Raw genomic sequence first — 19,166 nt, forward strand, 5'->3', positions numbered from 1 at the left:
GTCTCATCCGTGAACAACACCAATTTTACAAAGTTTGGTACTACAGCACTGCATTGGATAATCCATTGACAGAAGTGAATGTGGGGTTCAAAATCCGTTGGTCCCAGTGCTTGCACACGTTCTTCATCATAGGGGTGTAATACCTGTTCCCCCAGTACTCTCCATACTGTATCCTTTGAAGTGTGCATTTCATGGGCAAATTGGCAGGTGCTTATCACTGGGTGGTCGGCCACACGATCCAACACCATCTCTTCAAAGTCTGGTGTTCAACATATCTTTGGTGGGAACCCTGGTCGGCTCTCTGTGGCGTGAACGACCCCATCTCTCGTAAGTTGGTATCCACAGAGATAAACTTCTTCCAGTTAGAATGACACCAGTTGGGAAAGTGTTCTCTGTACATTTGTGCTGCTTTATGGGCTCCAGATCCTGCCACACTGTACATTAAATGCATGTGTGCCAACTCTCGTGACGAGTAACGTTCCATCTTTGACAATGCATCATGCACTGTACACAGTTACACACCGCAAGATGTCTCCTGCAGTGGACAACCGACACCAAGGATAATGGTGTGCGTGCAGCACAGGTTAATGCGCCGGTGCGATGCATGTGGTTGTCACACACGTGCCATGAGCTAAGTTGTGTACATGACGTCTGTTTGGTGGTCAGGGGTGTACACTGTTTGTCACCTGCTGCCTGTTCCAGTGTACAACAGACACCTGGGATCTTTGTGACAGTGCGGCAGAACTGCTTGCTCCTTTGCAATACTTGCAATGAAATTGATGGTCGTCACTTTGAACAGTTACTATGAGGTACTTTGTTGTTATGCAGTGTATGCTGTGTATGTCCATAACACAATTATTTATTATTTAGTGTATGGCTTGTACAGACAATATCAGTAATATATATATACATATTTACAGCTGAGAAACAAAGTAATTTGTGCTTCACAATTGAATATCAAGTTTTTCAATCCAACATACAGCTTCTGGAGATACCAGCAGGAAGTCATCTTCATCACCGTGATAGGCTTGAATCTTACATTCCCTGATGATATGATGAACAGTCTGGTGTGGAGCTCCGCAGTCACAGTCTGGATTAGGTAGCTTTTCCACTTATGGAGAGCGGCTCTGCACCGGCCATGACCTGTTCTGATTCTCTTCAGGGCAGTCCAGGTCTTGCATGGTAGGTGGGATCCACTTGGAAGTCTGGGACCTGAGAAGAAGGTATGAAGGCATACATTCGTTGCTGCTTCCCATCTACTTTTCCACTCATCAAGAGATTTAAAATCCTTAGCATCCATGATAGCAGCATCACGCAGAGTTGGATGGCGTGATTTTAGTCTATTAAGATTCAGAAGTGGCAGGTCACTATTCACGGGTAGACTATGATTTCTTGAGATCTTGTGGAATTCCTTCATAAGGGCATTCGATCGGCGTAGATCAGGTGGCATTATACCAATTAGCAGTGGAAGCCAATGAACTGGAGTAGATGTGATTGCGCCAGATATGATGCGCATTGTGGTATTAAGCTGGGTGTCAACAAGCCTTGTATGATGACTGTTCATCCAAACAGGTGCACAATACTCAGCACTTGAATACACCAAACCCAGGGCTGAAGATCGCAAAGTGGTTGCTGAAGATCCCCAGGTAGTTCCACACATTTTATGAAGGATGTCATTTCGAGACTTCAACTTTTGTGCTAAGTTCAGGAGGTGTTGTTTGAAGAATAGTGTACAGTCCAAGATGACACCAAGGTATTTTGGGTTCCAGTTATGATGAAGAATTCTCCCTCTGAAATTAACATTCAGTTTCACGTTCGCCAAATGATTATTTAAATGGAAGCAAGATACTTCTATTTTACTCACACTGGGTTGAAGTCTCCAGATTTTGAAGTAATTTTCCAGTAAAGACAGGTCTTTGGTCAGAATCTCTTCAGTCGTCTCCATTACCTGATCTTGTTCAGCTAGAGCCAAGTCGTCGGCATAGCAGAATTTTCTGGATGAAGTGTCAGGAAGGTCATAGAGATATAAGTTGAACAATAATGGTGCGAGAACTGATCCTTGGGGCAATCCGTTGTTTAGCTTCCTCTCCTTGCTTATCTTGCTTCCAGTGATTACTTGGAACTTCCGATCACTTAACATGTTGTTAATCAGTTGAGCTATCGTTCTGCATGGTATGGTACGAAGAAATTTGTAGATAAGGCCTTCCCGCCATACAGTGTCAAAGGCAGCAGTAAGGTCAACAAATGCTACAGATGTTTTCAGCTTCATTTGATATCCTGCCTCAATGAAGGATGTAAGAGACAATACTTGGTCACAGCAGCTACATCCTGGTCTGAACCCTGCCTGTTCAACTGGAATATGCTCTAGGATTGCGCTACTTATTCTGTTATATATCAACCTTTCAAAAAGTTTGTAGCAGCAGCTAAGAAGGACGATGGGTCGATAGCTTTCTACCTTGTTGCTGGGTTTGCCAGGTTTCAGAATAGAAATTATCTTTGCCTTCTTGAACTCCAATGGAAGTTGACCAGTCAGCAGGATGTCAGTAAAGAACTCTGCTAACCATTTCTTAGCATATCCTTCCAAATGAATGAGAAATTCTGGATGGATGCCATCGAAACCAGGTGACTTCAAAGGTTTGAGGTCCTTCAGTCCCATGTTAATGTCTAAAACTGTGAAGGGACGTGCATATTCAGATAAGGGAGATGTTGTCTTTTTCAAATCACGAAGCTGTCGTCTAATATGTTCGGTATGTTTCTTGTTGGGAGGCACACTTGATGTGGTAATGATGTGGGAAGCAATTTGGTCAGGTGTTACTCCTGAAGGTTTTCTGCATGCAGATCCACTTCCTCCCAATCTCCTCAGAAGGCTCCATCCTTCCCTGGTTGAGTGGGTGAAGTCCATACTTTCAACTGTGTCTGTCCATTTCTGCCTTCGAGATAAGTCTAAGCTGGTCAAAAGTTCTGTAGCTATCTCTTGGTCCTTACTTTGCTGGAATTGTTGGTACAGTGTATCACTTTCATCACTCCATCCTGGGATATATTCTTTTCGATATCCTCTTGGCATACACTTTTTAGCTGTTGTTGTTACTGCACCGATGAACCGATGGTAGTTCTTATGAGTTGGAGGGATCCAGCGAATGCACTTATCCAGTTCCCTTGAAAACTTTGCCCAGTCAGCTTTCTGGAAGTTCCATCGAGCATGTGGAGTTGATTGTATGACAGGCACTGTGCAACCAATTTGTATTATTACAGGTCTGTGCTGGCTGTGGGGGAAGGCATCTATCACTTTTCTTGTGGCATTGATCGGGAAACCTCTTTCATTGCAGGTAACAAAACATAAGTCAGGATTAGAATCCTTGCCCCAAGCTGTTGACTTGAAAGTACCTTGATCTTTGGCATTGAACACTAGATGAAGATTGTTCACTTCAGCACATTCTGCAAACATACTTCCATTTTCATCGTTGTCAGAGTATTTCAAAATTCATGGTGACCATTGAAGTCCCCTATATAAATTGCAGGATGTTCTGCAGTTTGTAAGACAAAATCGGGCCAGGTTGTCTTAGGTGGCTTATAAACATTTGTTATAGTAATATCATGCACTTGTATGACAACCGTATATATATCTTCCTTCACATTAACAGAAATTAGTGAAGCCTCGTTTAGGTTGCTCTGAGTATACTTAGCAATACCATATACCTCGTGATAAGTTGCCCCAAGAACACTATATCCAGGAATTTGACCTCTGCTTCGGATTGCTTCTTCGTTGGAAACATGAGTTTCCTGAATGGCGACAGTGTTGATGTTATTGTCCAACAGGAATTTCGACAGATAGTCACACTTTGCCTTGCTAATGCTCTCGACATTCAGTTGTAGGAGTCTGATAGATGGACGAATGTTTCTCGTTAATGAGTTCTGAGAAGAACTGTTTCTATTATTTCATCGAAAATATGTCATTACCAGGAGATCCTGTGGATAGTCTGGCTGCCTGTTTTTGCTGTTGCTCAGTTAGCACCACCCAGGAGGCACGTGGGCAATTAGAGGTTAAACCTATGGACATGAGCAACGCTATCTCCCCATAACACAATAAATATGCATTTACGACCTTTGGTTCCCTATCTCAATATAATCGGTTGTGGATCCATTGTCACCAGTTTCAATTTGACGCAAAAAGTTTGAGACACCCTGTATGAGATGATCCAGCATCGAAATGTAACAAAAAAGAACAATGATATTAAATTATCAAAACATCATTATGAAGATATTAACAGAATTAACCATAAAAGCATACAATTATACTGTACTTAACCCTCTGGTGGGTGCACGGCTGCACTCAGTTCAATGAATTCTTTTGTTTTAATTTTGCTCAAGTTATTTCCCGCCTTGGGAGCCAAGGTATGCTGTATTCATTACATGACCACTAATATTCAACTCAATTGATCACTTATCTGCCTCTAAATCAGCCGTCGATGGGCTGTGGAAGATTATTATTATTAAAGCGACTTTATTGTGGCAAAGTTAGGGCCCCTGGCCCTTTCTTGCACTTGACCACTTCATGTACGAGGACGGTTTGAAAAGTTCTCAGAATCACCGCTAGATGTCAGTGCTAGAGCAACGAGGTTTCCGCGCAATAATCACACATCCTTTGTAAGTAAACACGTGGCGTGTCAGTGCTCTAGCTGCAGGAGTGTGGTGGTAACGACTCTTTATTGTTGTTCCTGCGTAGTGATTTGTGACAATGGAAAAAACTGAAATTCGAGCAGTGATTAAATACTTTGCAAAGAAAGGTATGAAAGCAAAGGAAATTCATGCTGACTTTCAGAACACACTGGGGGACTCTGCTCCCTCATTTTCAACTGTTGCCAAGTGGACCAGCGAGTTTAAATTTGGTCGGGAGAGCTTGGATGATGATCCGCATAGTGGACGGCCAAAAAGTGTTCGACCCCAAAATTTATCGCAAAAGTGCATAAAATGGTCATGGAGGATCGTCGACTGAAAGTGCGGGAGATTGTTGAAGCTGTAGGGATGTCTTCTGAACGGGTATATTATATTTTAACCGAAGAATTGGGTATGAAAAAATTATCCGCAAGATGGGTGCCGCGGATCTTGACATTGGACAATAAACGCACCAGATTGGAAATGTCCGAACAAAGTCTGGCCCGTTTTCAGTGCAACCAACAAGATTTTTTGCGCCGGTTTGTGACTACAGATGAAACTTGGGTCCACTACTATACCCCAGAGACAAAACAGCAGTCAAAGCAGTGGAAACATGCTGATTCACCACTACCAAAGAAAGCAAAGGCAGTGCGTTTGGCCGGAAAGGTCATGGCCTCAGTTTTCTGGGATGCAAAAGGCATTCTGCTGATAGATTATCTTCCTACTGGCCAAACAATTACGGGGCAATACTATGCAAACCTCCTAGATCAACTACAGGAAAAGATACGCAAAACAAGGCCTGGTTTGGCAAGGAAAAATGTCATCTTTCATCAGGACAACGCTCCGCCGCACACAAGTGTTATTGCCATGGCAAAACTTCATGAACTGGGGTATGAATTATTGCCACATCCACCTTATTCACCTGATTTGGCACCATCAGACTTTCATCTTTTCCCCAAGCTGAAAATTTTCCTCGGTGGACGGAGATTTTCTACAGGAGAAGAACTGACAGCTGAATTGGAGAGGTATTTTTCAGGCCTGGAGGAATCTCATTTTTGAGATGGGATCAAGGCATTGGAACATTGCTGGACCAAATGCATTAGTCTACAGGGAGACTATATTGAAAAATAAAAGCAGTTCCACCAAGGTAAGATACTTAATTCTAGTACATTCCGAGAACTTTTCAAACCACCTACGTATATAAATGGGTGTTAATTTACAATATAATTTTTACAGTTTTACAACATAAAAATGTCAACAACTTTTCTTTTAATTTATTGTCGGCATTCAGGCAGAAGTGAATAAGTCCATTTTTTTTTTACGAATTTGAGTTAAATGCACTACTGGGGTAAATATAACATGTTCTACACGATGGCATGGTCGTTATTTTAATGGAATAAACCATTTTGGTGGTACGGGCACCCTACCCTCTAATGTGAAGTCCATTTTTGAAGACTGATGTCCAGGCAAAAGTGACTAAGTGGACTTAATCACTTAATGTGTAACATAGTAGAAGGCATTGCAAAAAGAACTAGCCTAGAAGGTGCGATAGCCTCATAGTAATATAGAATCATGTATCACTGATTTCTTAAAACCCATTTATCTCAAAACTATGTTTTTGTACTTAGTAACTTCTGCCAGAATGCCAACGATATGGTAACGGTATAAAAACTGAAATGAACAAATTTAAACATATTAAATCGTTACAGCCTAAAGTATAAACTAAAGTAAGTAAACAATGGCAGTGTGAGTGTGTGTGATGTGATGGGAGTTCTGTATTTACTCTAATTTCTTGTGGTCTGAGGTTATCAAGGTTTGATGAAAGCAGTGAGTACTTTTGAAGCCGTGCAAGTATTTGATATCTTACACCCATCTATGATACTCATTATATGTTGAAATCATTATGTTTTGGTTGTAGAGACTAAAAGTAGAGTGAGGTCTTGTTTACACAGTGCTACCAACATCTACTAACAACACAACTGATATCAATATTGTTAACCTCCGTGTCTTCACTAAAATGAGTGTGTGTTTTGAGTGTAATAAATCTGTTCCAAGGGCAGATATTAATGTTAAAATTCAGTGTAATATTTGTAAAAACTGGTTTTATAACAATTGTGTTGATTTAAAAAGAGAGGATATTAAATATTTTAAACTGTCATCTCAGCAGTGGCACTGTTGTTCTTGTTCGGTGTCGCGAAGGAGAAGCATGCATGTGTCAGGTAAGATTACTGCTGACAAAACACCGAATATAGATGAAGTTCATAATTTGTTGGTTGTGTTAACGAATGAGATGAGGGAACGGAAGAAATTAAATAAGGAGACTGAAAAGGACTTAGGGGATTCCTTAAATGCTGCTCATAATAAATTACATGAAAATAGTGAATTATTATGAAAACAGTCTGAAATTATTAGTAATTGTCTTAACACTATTGAAGACCTGGAACAGGAAAACAATATGCTAAAGAAGGAAAATATTAACTTAGGAAAATATTAACTTAAATTTAAGACTTGTTGATTGTGAACAGTACTCTAGAATCAATATGATTGAAATTCATGGGGTCCCAGTTAGGCCAGGTGAAAATATACTTACAACTGTACAGGATGTAGTAAAGGCATTGCATGTGGAAATTAAAGAAGAAGATGTAGATGCATGTCACAGACTTCCCCAGTGAGCTGATGCGCAAGTTCCTCTTATAATTGTAAAATTTGTTCGTAGATCCTTGACAGAAAGTATGGTAAGGAAAAGGCGAGTTAAACGTAATCTCTCTCCCGTTGATCTCGGGTATACTTATAGTAATCCCATATACGTAAATGGAAGTTTGGGTGCTGAAAGGAGGAAATTGCTGGCTAAAGCGAGGGAAGTCAGGCGAAATGAAAATATTAAATTTTTGTGGACCTGTAATGGCAACATACTTTTATGAAAGGGTGAAAATACACCAATTTTCAGCATTAACGAGGAAAACAATATTGTAAAGTTAAAGAATCAGTGCACAGATGGCTAATGTAAATGTTAATGGTACATTAGAGATTTACTATCAAAATGCTTGAGGGCTTAGGACAAAACTGGAATACTGTTTGATAATGTATTACTTAGCATTTTCGATATCATTGCATTGACTGAAACATGGTTGACAGATGGGATTTATGACTCTGAAATATTTGACGATCGATACGTAGTTTACAGAAAAGATAGAGACTTACTTGCCACTAATAAGAAAACTGGTGGAGGAGTTCTAGTAAGCATTAAATCTACATTATGTTCTGATAGGGTAAATAGTTTGGAATCAGGAAATGAATCATTGTGGCTTAAAGTAATCTATAGTAATAAGAAATACTACATGTGTGTTGTATATTTTCCACCTAATAGTAACGTAGAAACTTATATACAGTTTTTTGACCAAGTCGAACACTATGTCTCATTATTTCAAGATAGTAATATATTAATCCTAGGTGACTTCAACATACCAGAAATAGAAGGAACTGCATGTGAATTGTCAAAGGGAAGTACAAAAGCCAAGCTCTTATTTAGATTTTTAAATCTGTAAAATATAGAGTCAATGAATGATGTCAGGAATGTTTATGACACTACACTTGATTTGGTGTTAAGTAATACTATTAATTTAGTGATAGTTGATGATGTTGACTTTTTAGTACCTAAGGATAATCTTCATCCTCCACTATGTGTTAGTTATAACGTGTTGAAGTTGTTTAAAATAAATGAGACAAGAATTTATAATTATAATTTCAAAAATGCTGATTTTTTGAAATTGTATATTCTTTTGAGAAATTGCCAATGGGGGGAAATGAAGGGTCAAAATGTTGATGAAACTGTTCATGTCTTCTATGACAAAATTTACTCAGTATTTGATGGATGTTTTCCCAAAGTACAAACTTATAAATGCAAGTATCCTGTATGGTTTACAAAACATATCATTATGAACCTTGAATTAACACATGGGGGACCAAGCCCGAGTGTGTATCGGGGTGGGGTAACAGCTCAGACTGACCGCGCGCGAGGCTACCTCAGGCCCGCGTATTTGTTATATTGTCAGCGCAGCCAGGAAAAGAATCGGGCGGATAGTATACATACCACTTTATAGAACTTTTATAACAGCTATACCATGTGTTTTTGTCCTCTGTCGCTGTTTTCTCGAACTTATAGCAGCTTATTTTTGCTCCAGTTCGCTTCTACACTCCATGATTCCAGCCTTGCTTTCAGCTGCTCAAGCCGCGCACTTTCAGAGTTTTGTTTACATCGTGCGAAGTGTTTAGACTGTGTTTTGTTTCTGCTATAATGATTGGATAATTGAATGAAGGTGGAATTGTAGAGATTTTAGAAGAGATTTTTGATGACAGCGGTTCAGAAGAAGAGGTAGATTATTCAGATCTAGACCCTGATTTCGACATTCATGTTAGTGATGAAGGTATTTATAACCTATTCTATCATATTCCACCCAGGTGTGATTTTGCACTTTGTAGTTTATTTAACTAATGTTTCATAATCTTCATATGAATAGATTTTCATTTAGAACGAAGTGACGAAAGCGATGATAATTCAAAGGCAGGGACTGATTCACATTCGCCGGGTACTTTTGGTGATTTGGATGCACTTGCAGAGCCTGTGCAGATAAGGGAAAAGCGGGAAATGGAAAAGTAACAAGAAAAGAGACATACTGGCGGTATTCTATGTGTTCTGTAGCACTTTGTGTCCCTGAATGCTTCAAACTATTCTGCACTCAATCTTAATGCAACTTTTTAATCTGTAGAATAGACACTTAATTTGTTGATGATATGTACGTGTTACAATTGCAACCTACCTACTATTTTCTACAATTTTTTAAAAACCTTCAAAATATGGGGGTCTGCCTGCCTTTATCCACCTTAAGACACGGTCTCCAACGTGTTAAAGGATAAACTCAGAAAGATAAAACATCTGTCGGAGTACAACTTGAGCCATTTTAAAGAATAGGTCGAAAATCAAACATGATATAAAGATCACATGTAATGAATATATTAATCATATTACATACATACATACATACATTATCATTATAGACTGTTATGCCTTTCAGCGTTCAGTCTGCAAGCCTCTGAGAATTTACTAAACGTCGCCACAATCCTCGATTTGCAACTAGTGTTGTGGCTTCATTTAGTTCTATACCTCTTATCTTTAAATCGTTAGAAACCGAGTCTAACCATCGTCGTCTTGGTCTCCCTCTACTTCTCTTACCCTCCATAACAGAGTCCATTATTCTCCTAGGTAACCTATCCTCCTCCATTCGCCTCACATGACCCCACCACCAAAGCCGGTTTATGCGTACAGCTTCATCCATCGAGTTCATTCCTAAATTAGCCTTTATCTCCTCATTCCGAGTGCCCTCCTGCCATTGTTCCCACCTGTTTGTACCAACAATCATTCTTGCTACTTTCATGTCTGTTACTTCTAACTTATGAATAAGATATCCTGAGTCCACCCAGCTTTCGCTCCCGTAAAGCAACGCTGGTCTGAAAACAGACCGATGTAAAGATAGTTTCTTCTGGGAGCTGACTTCCTTCTTACAGAATACTGCTGATCGCAACTGCAAGCTCACTGCATTAGCTTTACTACACCTTGATTCAATCTCACTTACTATATTACCATCCTGGGAGAACACATAACCTAAATACTTGAAATTATCGACCTGTTCTAGCTTTGTATCACCAATCTGACATTCAATTCTGTTTAATTTCTTACCTACTGACATCAGTTTAGTCTTCGAGAGGCTAATTTTCATACCATACTCATTGCACCTACTTTCAAGTTCCAAGATATTAGATTGCAGGCTTTCGGCACAGTCTGCCATTAAGACCAAGTCGTCAGCATAGGCCAAACTGCTTACTACATTTCCACCTAACTGAATCCCTCCCTGCCATTTTATACCTTTCAGCAGATGACCCATGTAAACTACGAACAGCAAAGGTGAAAGATTACAGCCTTGTCTAACTCCTGTAAGTACCTTGAACCAAAAACTCATTCTACCATCAATTCTCACTGAAGCCCAATTGTCAACATAAATGCCTTTGATTGATTTTAATAATCTACCTTTAATTCCATAGTCCCCCAGTATGGCGAACATCTTTTCCCTCGGTACCCTGTCATATGCTTTCTCTAGATCTACGAAACATAAACACAACTTCCTATTCCTCTCGTAGCATTTTTCAATTACCTGGCGCATACTGAAAATCTGATCCTGACAGCCTCTCTGTGGTCTGAAACCACACTGGTTTTCATCCAACTTCCTCTCAACGACTGATCGTACCCTCCCTTCCAAGATGCCAGTGAATACTTTGCCTGGTATACTAGTCAATGAGATACCTCAATAGTTGTTTCAATCCTTCTTGTTCCCTTGCTTATAGATAGGTGCAATTACTGCTTTTGTCCAATCTGAAGGTACCTTACCAACACTCCACGCTAATTTTACTACTCTATGAAGCCATTTCATCCCTGCCTTCCCATTGTACTTCACCATTTCAGGTCTAATTTCATCTATTCCTGCTGCCTTATGACAATGGAGTTTATTTAGTATCTTTTCCACTTCCTCAAGCATAATTTCACCAACATCATTTTCCTCCTCCCCATGAGCTTGGCTGTTTGCAACACCACCAGGATGATTTCCTTTTACATTGAGAAGATGTTCAAAATATTCCCTCCACCTCTCCAGTGATTCCCTGGGGTCAATTATGAGTTCACCTGAATTACTCAAAACACTGTTCATTTCCTTTTTCCCTCCCTTCCTAAGATTCTTTATTACTGTCCAGAAAGGTTTCCCTGCTGCTTGACCTAGCCTTTCCAGGTTATTACCAAAATCTTCCCATGACTTCTTTTTGGATTCAACAACTATTTGTTTCGCTCTGTTTCTTTCATCTACGTACAAATCCCTGTCTGCCTCGGCCCTTGTTTGGAGCCATTTCTGATAAGCCTTCTTTTTACGTTTACAGGCTGCTCTCACTTTATCATTCCACCAAGATGTTCGCCTTTTCCCATCTTTATACACAGTTGTTCCTAGGCATTCCCTTGCTGTTTCTACTACAGCATCCCTGTATGCCACCCATTCACTTTCTATATCCTGAACCTGCTTTCTGTCTACTGTTCGAAACTTCTCACTAATCATATCCATGTACTTCTGTCTAATTTCCTCGTCCTGGAGATTTTCTACTCTTATTCGTTTGCAGACAGATTTCACTTTCTCTGCCCTAGGCCTAGAGATACTTAGTTCACTACAGATCAGATAGTGGTCTGTATCATCGAAAAATCCGCGAAAAACTCGTACATTCCTAACAGATTTCCTGAATTCAAAGTCCGTTAAGATATAGTCTATTATGGATCTGGTGCCCCTAGCCTCCCATGTGTAGCGGTGAATAGCCTTATGCTTGAAGAATGTATTCGTAACAGCTATACCCATACTAGCACAGAAATCCAGCAAACGCTTCCCATTCCCATTATCTTCCATATCTTCCCCACATTTACCAATCACCCTTTCATATCCTTCAGTTCTGTTCCCAACTCTCGCATTGAAATCGCCCATTAGCACTATTCTATCCTTGCTGTTGACCCTGACCACGATGTCACTCAATGCTTCATAAAACTTGTCAACTTCATCCTCATCTGCACCCTCACATGGTGAATACATGGACACAATTCTTGTCCTAATTCCTCCCACTGACAAATCTACCCACATCATTCGCTCATTTACGTGCCTAACAGAAACTGTATTGCGTGCAATGGTATTCCTGATAAAGAGCCCTACCCCAGACTCTGCCCTTCCCTTTCTAACACCCGTCAAGTACACTTTATAATCTCCTATCTCTTCCTCATTATCTCCCCTTACCCGAATATCACTTACTCCTAGCACATCCAGATGCATCCTCTTTGCTGACTCAGCCAGTTCTACCTTCTTTCTTCCATAAGCCCCATTAATATTGATAGCTCGCCATTGAATTCCATTTCGTTTGCCAAGTTGTTTCCAAGGAGTCCCTCGCCTGTCAAATGGGAGTGGGACTCCATTACTCCCATAGGTCCGAGGCTTGCTTAAAGTGTTCTGAGCTCAGTTAATTCATGAAGCAGGATGCTACCCTACTTGCACATAGTCCAAGTGAGGCTCTCTCCTCTAACGGTTTATGGACCACCGGTGAATTGTAGAGTCCTAGCCGTCTGAGCACAAGGAGGGCCATGACTCAGAATATGTCCGAGATGCCCACTCCCATTCCATAGCAACTGGTATCCCGACTCTCAGGACCACTTACTAGGCCACTCAGCCTTTGCCCATGGTTCACGAACTAGGACGTGACTACAGTAACCCACAAACATGAACCATATTGAGACTGAAATAAATAGTAATGTGAGCAATTTTTGGAATTTCATTAAAAATAAAAGAAGGCAGAATGTAGACAATGTTAAAATGGAATATAAAGGGAATATGTATATTAAAAATCAAGATATATCAAATGCCTTTGCTGATTATTTTCAGTCAGTATACACAAAAGATGAAGCTCGTTACTCAGTGGGTAAAAATAGAGGTATAGAATCAAATATGCAAAATAATTTACAGATCAAATGTACAAAGGCCGAAGAAATAGATAGAGCTATAAGGAATCTGAAACCTAAAATGTCTGCAGGACCCTATGGGATACCTCCATATATTTAAGCCTTGTAGGGAAATATTAATTGAACCTTTCCAGATATTATTCCATCTTATCTTAACTAGTTCTACCTTTTCCAAACAATGGAAATATGCCAAAGTTATGCCAATTTATAAATCTGGGAAGAAACAGTTAATAGATAACTACAGACCAGTTACAGTTCTGTCGTCTCCAACTAAAATATTTGAAAGTATTCTATATGTTCACATTTTTAAATGGTTTTATGCCGAAGAAATCCACAATAACCAATTTATGTAACTTTGTACAGTATGTATGTAATGAGATTGATAATCGCTCCCAAGTAGATGCTATTTATACCGATTTTCAAAAGGCCTTTGACAAAGTAGATCATGATTGTTTAGTCAGTAAATTAATTTATTGTAATTTAGATCAGTCTCTTATGTCTCTTCTGGTTTCATATTTGAAGCATAGAAGTCGGTTTGTAAGTTACAGAAACATGTTTTCTTATAATTACATTGCAAAATCTGGAGTATCACAAGGCTCCAATTTGGGTCCTTTTGCTGTTTCTCTTGTTTGTAAACGATATTCCTAGCAAAATTTGGTTCTCAAAGGTATTATTATTTGCTGATGATATTAAATTATATAAATCAATATCAAGTGTGCATGATTGTTTAGGACTGCAAGTTGATTTAAATATCTTGTCTGAATGGAACAAATTTAACAAATTACCCTTCAATATTAATAAATGCAGGAAGATCACATTTTCAATGAAAAAAGATAAGATAAATTTTGTGGACTCAATTAATTATGCCCAATTGCAACAAGTAAATTAAATTAATGACTTAGGAGTAATATTAACTAGTGATTTAAGTTTCACTACTCATACTGAAAATGTTGTGAATAAGGCATACAGGAGCCTTGGGTTTATAATGAGATATTTGTATAGCCTAAGTAATAAATATTTTGTTTGTATTTTTTCATTAGTTCAATCAAATCTGGAATATGCCTCTGTTATTTGGAATCCATCAACAAAATTACACACAGATTTAATAGAAAGGATCCAGAAAAAGTTCTTGAAATATATACATACTTCTGGCAAAGCGGAGAATATCCTCAGTGTTTATCATATCGTAACATGATTGAAATGTTTGATTTTGAAAGGCTTGATGTCAGAAGAAAATGTCAGTCGATGATGTTACTCTATAAGCTGGTTAACAATGAAATAGACACTATTGATCTAACTTGTCAACTCGTACTGTATGCACCTAGAAAACCGGCAGGTAAATTTAGGAATTTGTTTTTCTTGCCAAGAGTTAACACAAACAAACATGTAAATTCACCCCTACAGAGAATGATGTCACTGTATAATAAATTACATCCTCTGAATATAGATTTATTTCAAAATAAGAAATCTGACTTTTTGAAACCTTGTAAGCATTTATTACACATAATTAGCTAGATGAATGATGCCATGTTGCCTGTTTTTGTTTTGTTTTTATTCCTCTTTATATTGTATTCTTTATCTTCATCAATGCTGTTATACTGCAGTTAGGTAACTCTTTATTTCATACTCTAATTTGTGATTATCTTATTTCTTGTTATTTTTCTAATTATATTTTATAAGATTAGAAGTTATGAGCAAATATTGTAATTGAGCGAACACCTGTATATTTGCATACAATAAATAAATGAATAAAGTATAACTAAAGTATAAACTGGAACACATTACAGTAAACAACCATATTCATTCTAAATCATGCATCCCATTCACACTCAAGAAAGACTGGAAGTGCTTAAAAGATGATGCTGGCAAAGGATTTTAAACTTTGTCTTAGATTTAGCTTCCCTGATGTAATTGGGGAGTTCATTCTACCAGCTCGTGTCAGTGATCGTGAACGATCTGTTGTAGGTTGCGGTTTGATGTACAGGAATTTCAATCGTACAGACTGACCGGGTATTGAACAGGTGTAGTGAACTAAGGTAGCGAAATCTGCTGGATAGGTAAGGAGGATTGTTTTCGGAAAGCACTTGATACACCAAAGTAGTTGCATGGCGTCTACATCTGTTATTCAGTCATAACCAAGATAATTGTCTATAGTATGGGGATACGTGGGCATATGGTCGTATGTCGAATGCATACCTGATGCATGCATTTTGGGTACATTGCAGTCTCATGCCTTGCTCATTATCCATATCAATAAAAACTTTATCACAGTATTCGAGAATTGGAAACAAAAGTGACTGAATGAGCTATTTTCAGGGACCAAGGAAATCTATTTTTAAACCGCTTCAGGGGATGCAGGCTTTGATGTATCTTTTGGCACAATTTCGTTACATGTTGCGACCAGTTCAATGTTTCGCTTATAGCCACACCAAGATCTATAACTGTTTAACAATATGGAATAATGGTATTGTTTAGTGCTACAGGAGGAATTTTGTATTGTTATAAGACTTGTAAGTTTGCAAAGTACCAATGATTATTGCTTGCATTTTAAGAGGATTAATTTTGAGATTGTTACTCAATGCAAAATTATTTACGAGACTTAAAATCTGCGTTAACTTGTCTGGTGCCGTGATTCTGCACTGAGTGAAGCCAACGACCACTCCCGTAACAGTTTCTTTCGCACTTGGTCCAGGACGTGTTCGCTCTATGTGTGCTTGTTTGATAGTTCAAGCAGATCGTCCATTGTGATGTAAGTATTATTCGTATAACTCTTCTCGCTGTGAACATTCCAAGATTATTTTTCACATCGGCAAATATGTTTCAGATCAATCTCATTACCATAAATACAGGAGATTCTTTTAGTTTTGTTCGTGAATTGTTTTTTGATCTAAACAGACGTTCAGAAGTATACTTATATATATTTCTTGTGAAAGGGCTGAATGATTGGCAACCATGGAGGACATTTGTCAAGTCCTTCTAGATCTTTCCGACGATGATCCAGATCTTCAACCTGAATTCCATGAGGACAAGGACGACGATCACTGATACGTAGTTGTGGTGGAGGAAGAAGAGGATAGTGATACGGATCAGTCAATGGATTCGAGAGCAGATGAAGCTGACAACGATGGAGATAATTTCAGATTTTATTTGGTAAAGACTTAGACACAAAGAAACCAGGCAAAACTTAGGTTGAGAAATATAATAAAATCTTTTCCCGGTCCAAAACGAGTTACAAAGTGTACTAGAACTGAACTTAATGCATTTCTAAAATTTTTATTTTTATATCATTGACAATCTCATTTCATGAAATAATATTTTTATTGAAAAATTGTGGTCCACCATCGGATTTTTCAGAGAGAATGCAATGATAAAACGAGAACAGAAATAATGGCTCTTTATTGGGTTTCATTCCTGATCGGAGTGAAGAAAGGAAGACACACTAACACTGAAGAACTACGGAAATTAGACGGCACTGGTGTGGCTATCCTAAGAGCTGTATTCAGTCTCAAGCTGTTTCGGTTTTTATGCGAGCATTTCGATTTGATAATGTGCACACTCTTCAAGAACGACAACAATGTGATAAGTTAGCAACTATTAGGGTATAGCATACAAGCTTCATGAACAATAAATTGTCAATTGAATTATCCGCATAGTGAGTTTGTTACAGTGGAGAAAATGCTCGTAGGATTTCGAGGGCACTAGAGTTTCATGTAGTACATGCCAAACAAACCGGCCAAATATGGCATAAAATATACGCCATGTGTGACAGAAAAACATATTATATATCTAATTATTTCGAGCTGTATTGCGGAATTCAGAAACCAGGTCCTATTGTGAGTCCAATAAATGATTTGACATTGTAAAAGGAATGACTATTTTGATACAACATTTGAACCGAAATGTTACCACCGTCAACTATTACTCCAGTTATGAGTTGGCAACGTATTTTCATGACAGTGGCCTCACATTTTCGCTTTTCCGCAAAAGTGATCTTTTATAGGAGCCGCTCTCCATGCAGCGCGCGCCCGTCCACGTAATCTCTTAAGGCACGCCAACCAGAGGGTTAAGTAGTCTGAGGTATCTAATTAAAGTTTAGTATAAAACAATTCTTTAAAAATTGTGGTAGACTCATAACTAATTTCATAATTATCTTAATATTATGAACTATAAAGTTTATGCCTCAAGGATAAAAGTATTGATGTTCTTAAAAATGTAAAAGCACTTCAGATGAGCAGTTCTTTATCTGAGCCTCTGCATGGCCATAATTGGTGCAACTGCTTCTATATCTTTCCTTGTGTACATATGAGCCTTTTGATGTATATTTCCCCAAGATCACCACCGCCACTGCCACCAAGAATTTCCCTTCTAGCTCCAGCCAGATTTCAACATTAATGGCACTTTTTCCATCTTCCCTTATCTAACTACGATTGCTGCTCCTGGACTGTGTTCCAAACCAAGTTTGTTCTCATTATACTGTTTTTGATTCTAGTCCAATCACCCAGGTCTGGGTTCTACCTCTTGTTCTCCTTCCTTCGGTCTTAACCTCTGTCACTTGCTTCAATATCATTCCCTCTTCCTTCTTCATAATTTATCAAAACTATTTTGGTTTATTTCTCTGCATTGTGTTAGAAAGCTTTTCTACTCTTATGTTTATTTTCTACCATGCTCATTTCTTACTCTGTTCTTTCTTGTTTTTCCTATAATATATTTCTTCATCTCATTGGCCTGGATTTTACTCCCCTCTCTCTTTGTCGATGTCTGGGTCCTTGCTATGTAAGTCAACATAGGGCAATAAATTCATCTTATATGTAACCTCTTTATATTTCCTGGATGTTATACAGGGTGTTTAGGAGGTAAGTACGAGTAGCCTTATGGAAGGTAGGGATGAAAATCTGCCATTCGTAAAATATCGTTTTTCTTAAAAATTTAATGAATTGTTTGTCTGAGGAGGAGCTTGAAGTAGAGGGCTGTGTTTGTGAGGTACGTAGTAGCTTTGTTTGCCCCTTGGCTTATACCAACTGCCGTACCATGCTTAAGACATTATGCATGCATGATGTGTAGGAAGCCTAATAGTCCTACTTTTATGAAATTCCTTCCTATTACATTTATTTTTAACTACGGCAAAGGCAGCTTCATGATCACTTCTCTATAGAGCTCATCTGGTTTTATCATTACTACGTTTAGAATATTTTTGCCTGTAGTTGGTTCCATCACTTTCTGGTTCAGCTGTCCTTCCTTTGTTAATTTATCTACAATTTTTTGGTCATGCTTTCTGTCATTCACATTCCCTTCCCAGATGACATTTGGTAAGTTCATATCACCTGCTACAATAATGTTCCATTCTGTGGCGTTCCCCGTTATGTTATCAAATAATTCTGCATCAACATCAGTGCCAGCCCTACCAGGTGTGTACACCCCAAAAATATGAAGTTGCCTACTATCTTTAGAATTAAGTCTTATACCTAGAATTTCATCTTTCTCATCTATAACTTTTAAGTAGCTTACAAATTAATCTTTCACCAGAATAAAATATCCCGCTCCATCCAATTACGGACCATTTATATTGCTATTATCCTGCTCCTATCATTCCTAACCTGTTGCTACGATAAACACTCCATTTCTGTGAGAAAATGTCCCCATCCATAATATCACTTCTCAGCCGTCATTCAATTTCTATTACAATATCTAGTAAATATATATTACTATTAAATTACTTAATTCTATTACCTTCTTTACAATACTTCTATAGTTTAACACTAACTATTTTATGTCATCCTTAGTTGACTTCATTCTTCCTATACTGTCATCACCGCTCTTTAATGCAACCCTTTTCCCTGAATTGTCAGGCTAGATTTATCAATGAAGGCAAAGAGAGAGATTGACACATGTCGAATAGTCTGGAAATAGTTGACGTAAGATGGTTACATGG

At 38.5% G+C, this 19,166-nt stretch overlaps 1 protein-coding gene across 1 annotated transcript in view; it reads left to right on the forward strand.

Annotated features, from left to right (window-relative positions):
- The window catches only part of Zir (Zizimin-related), a 541,699-nt gene that overhangs the window by 277,591 nt on the left and 244,942 nt on the right, over positions 1-19,166 (forward strand). The window lies entirely within an intron of this gene.

This window comes from Anabrus simplex, chromosome 2, assembly GCF_040414725.1.
Source record: "Anabrus simplex isolate iqAnaSimp1 chromosome 2, ASM4041472v1, whole genome shotgun sequence".
Taxonomy (NCBI): domain Eukaryota; kingdom Metazoa; phylum Arthropoda; class Insecta; order Orthoptera; family Tettigoniidae; genus Anabrus; species Anabrus simplex.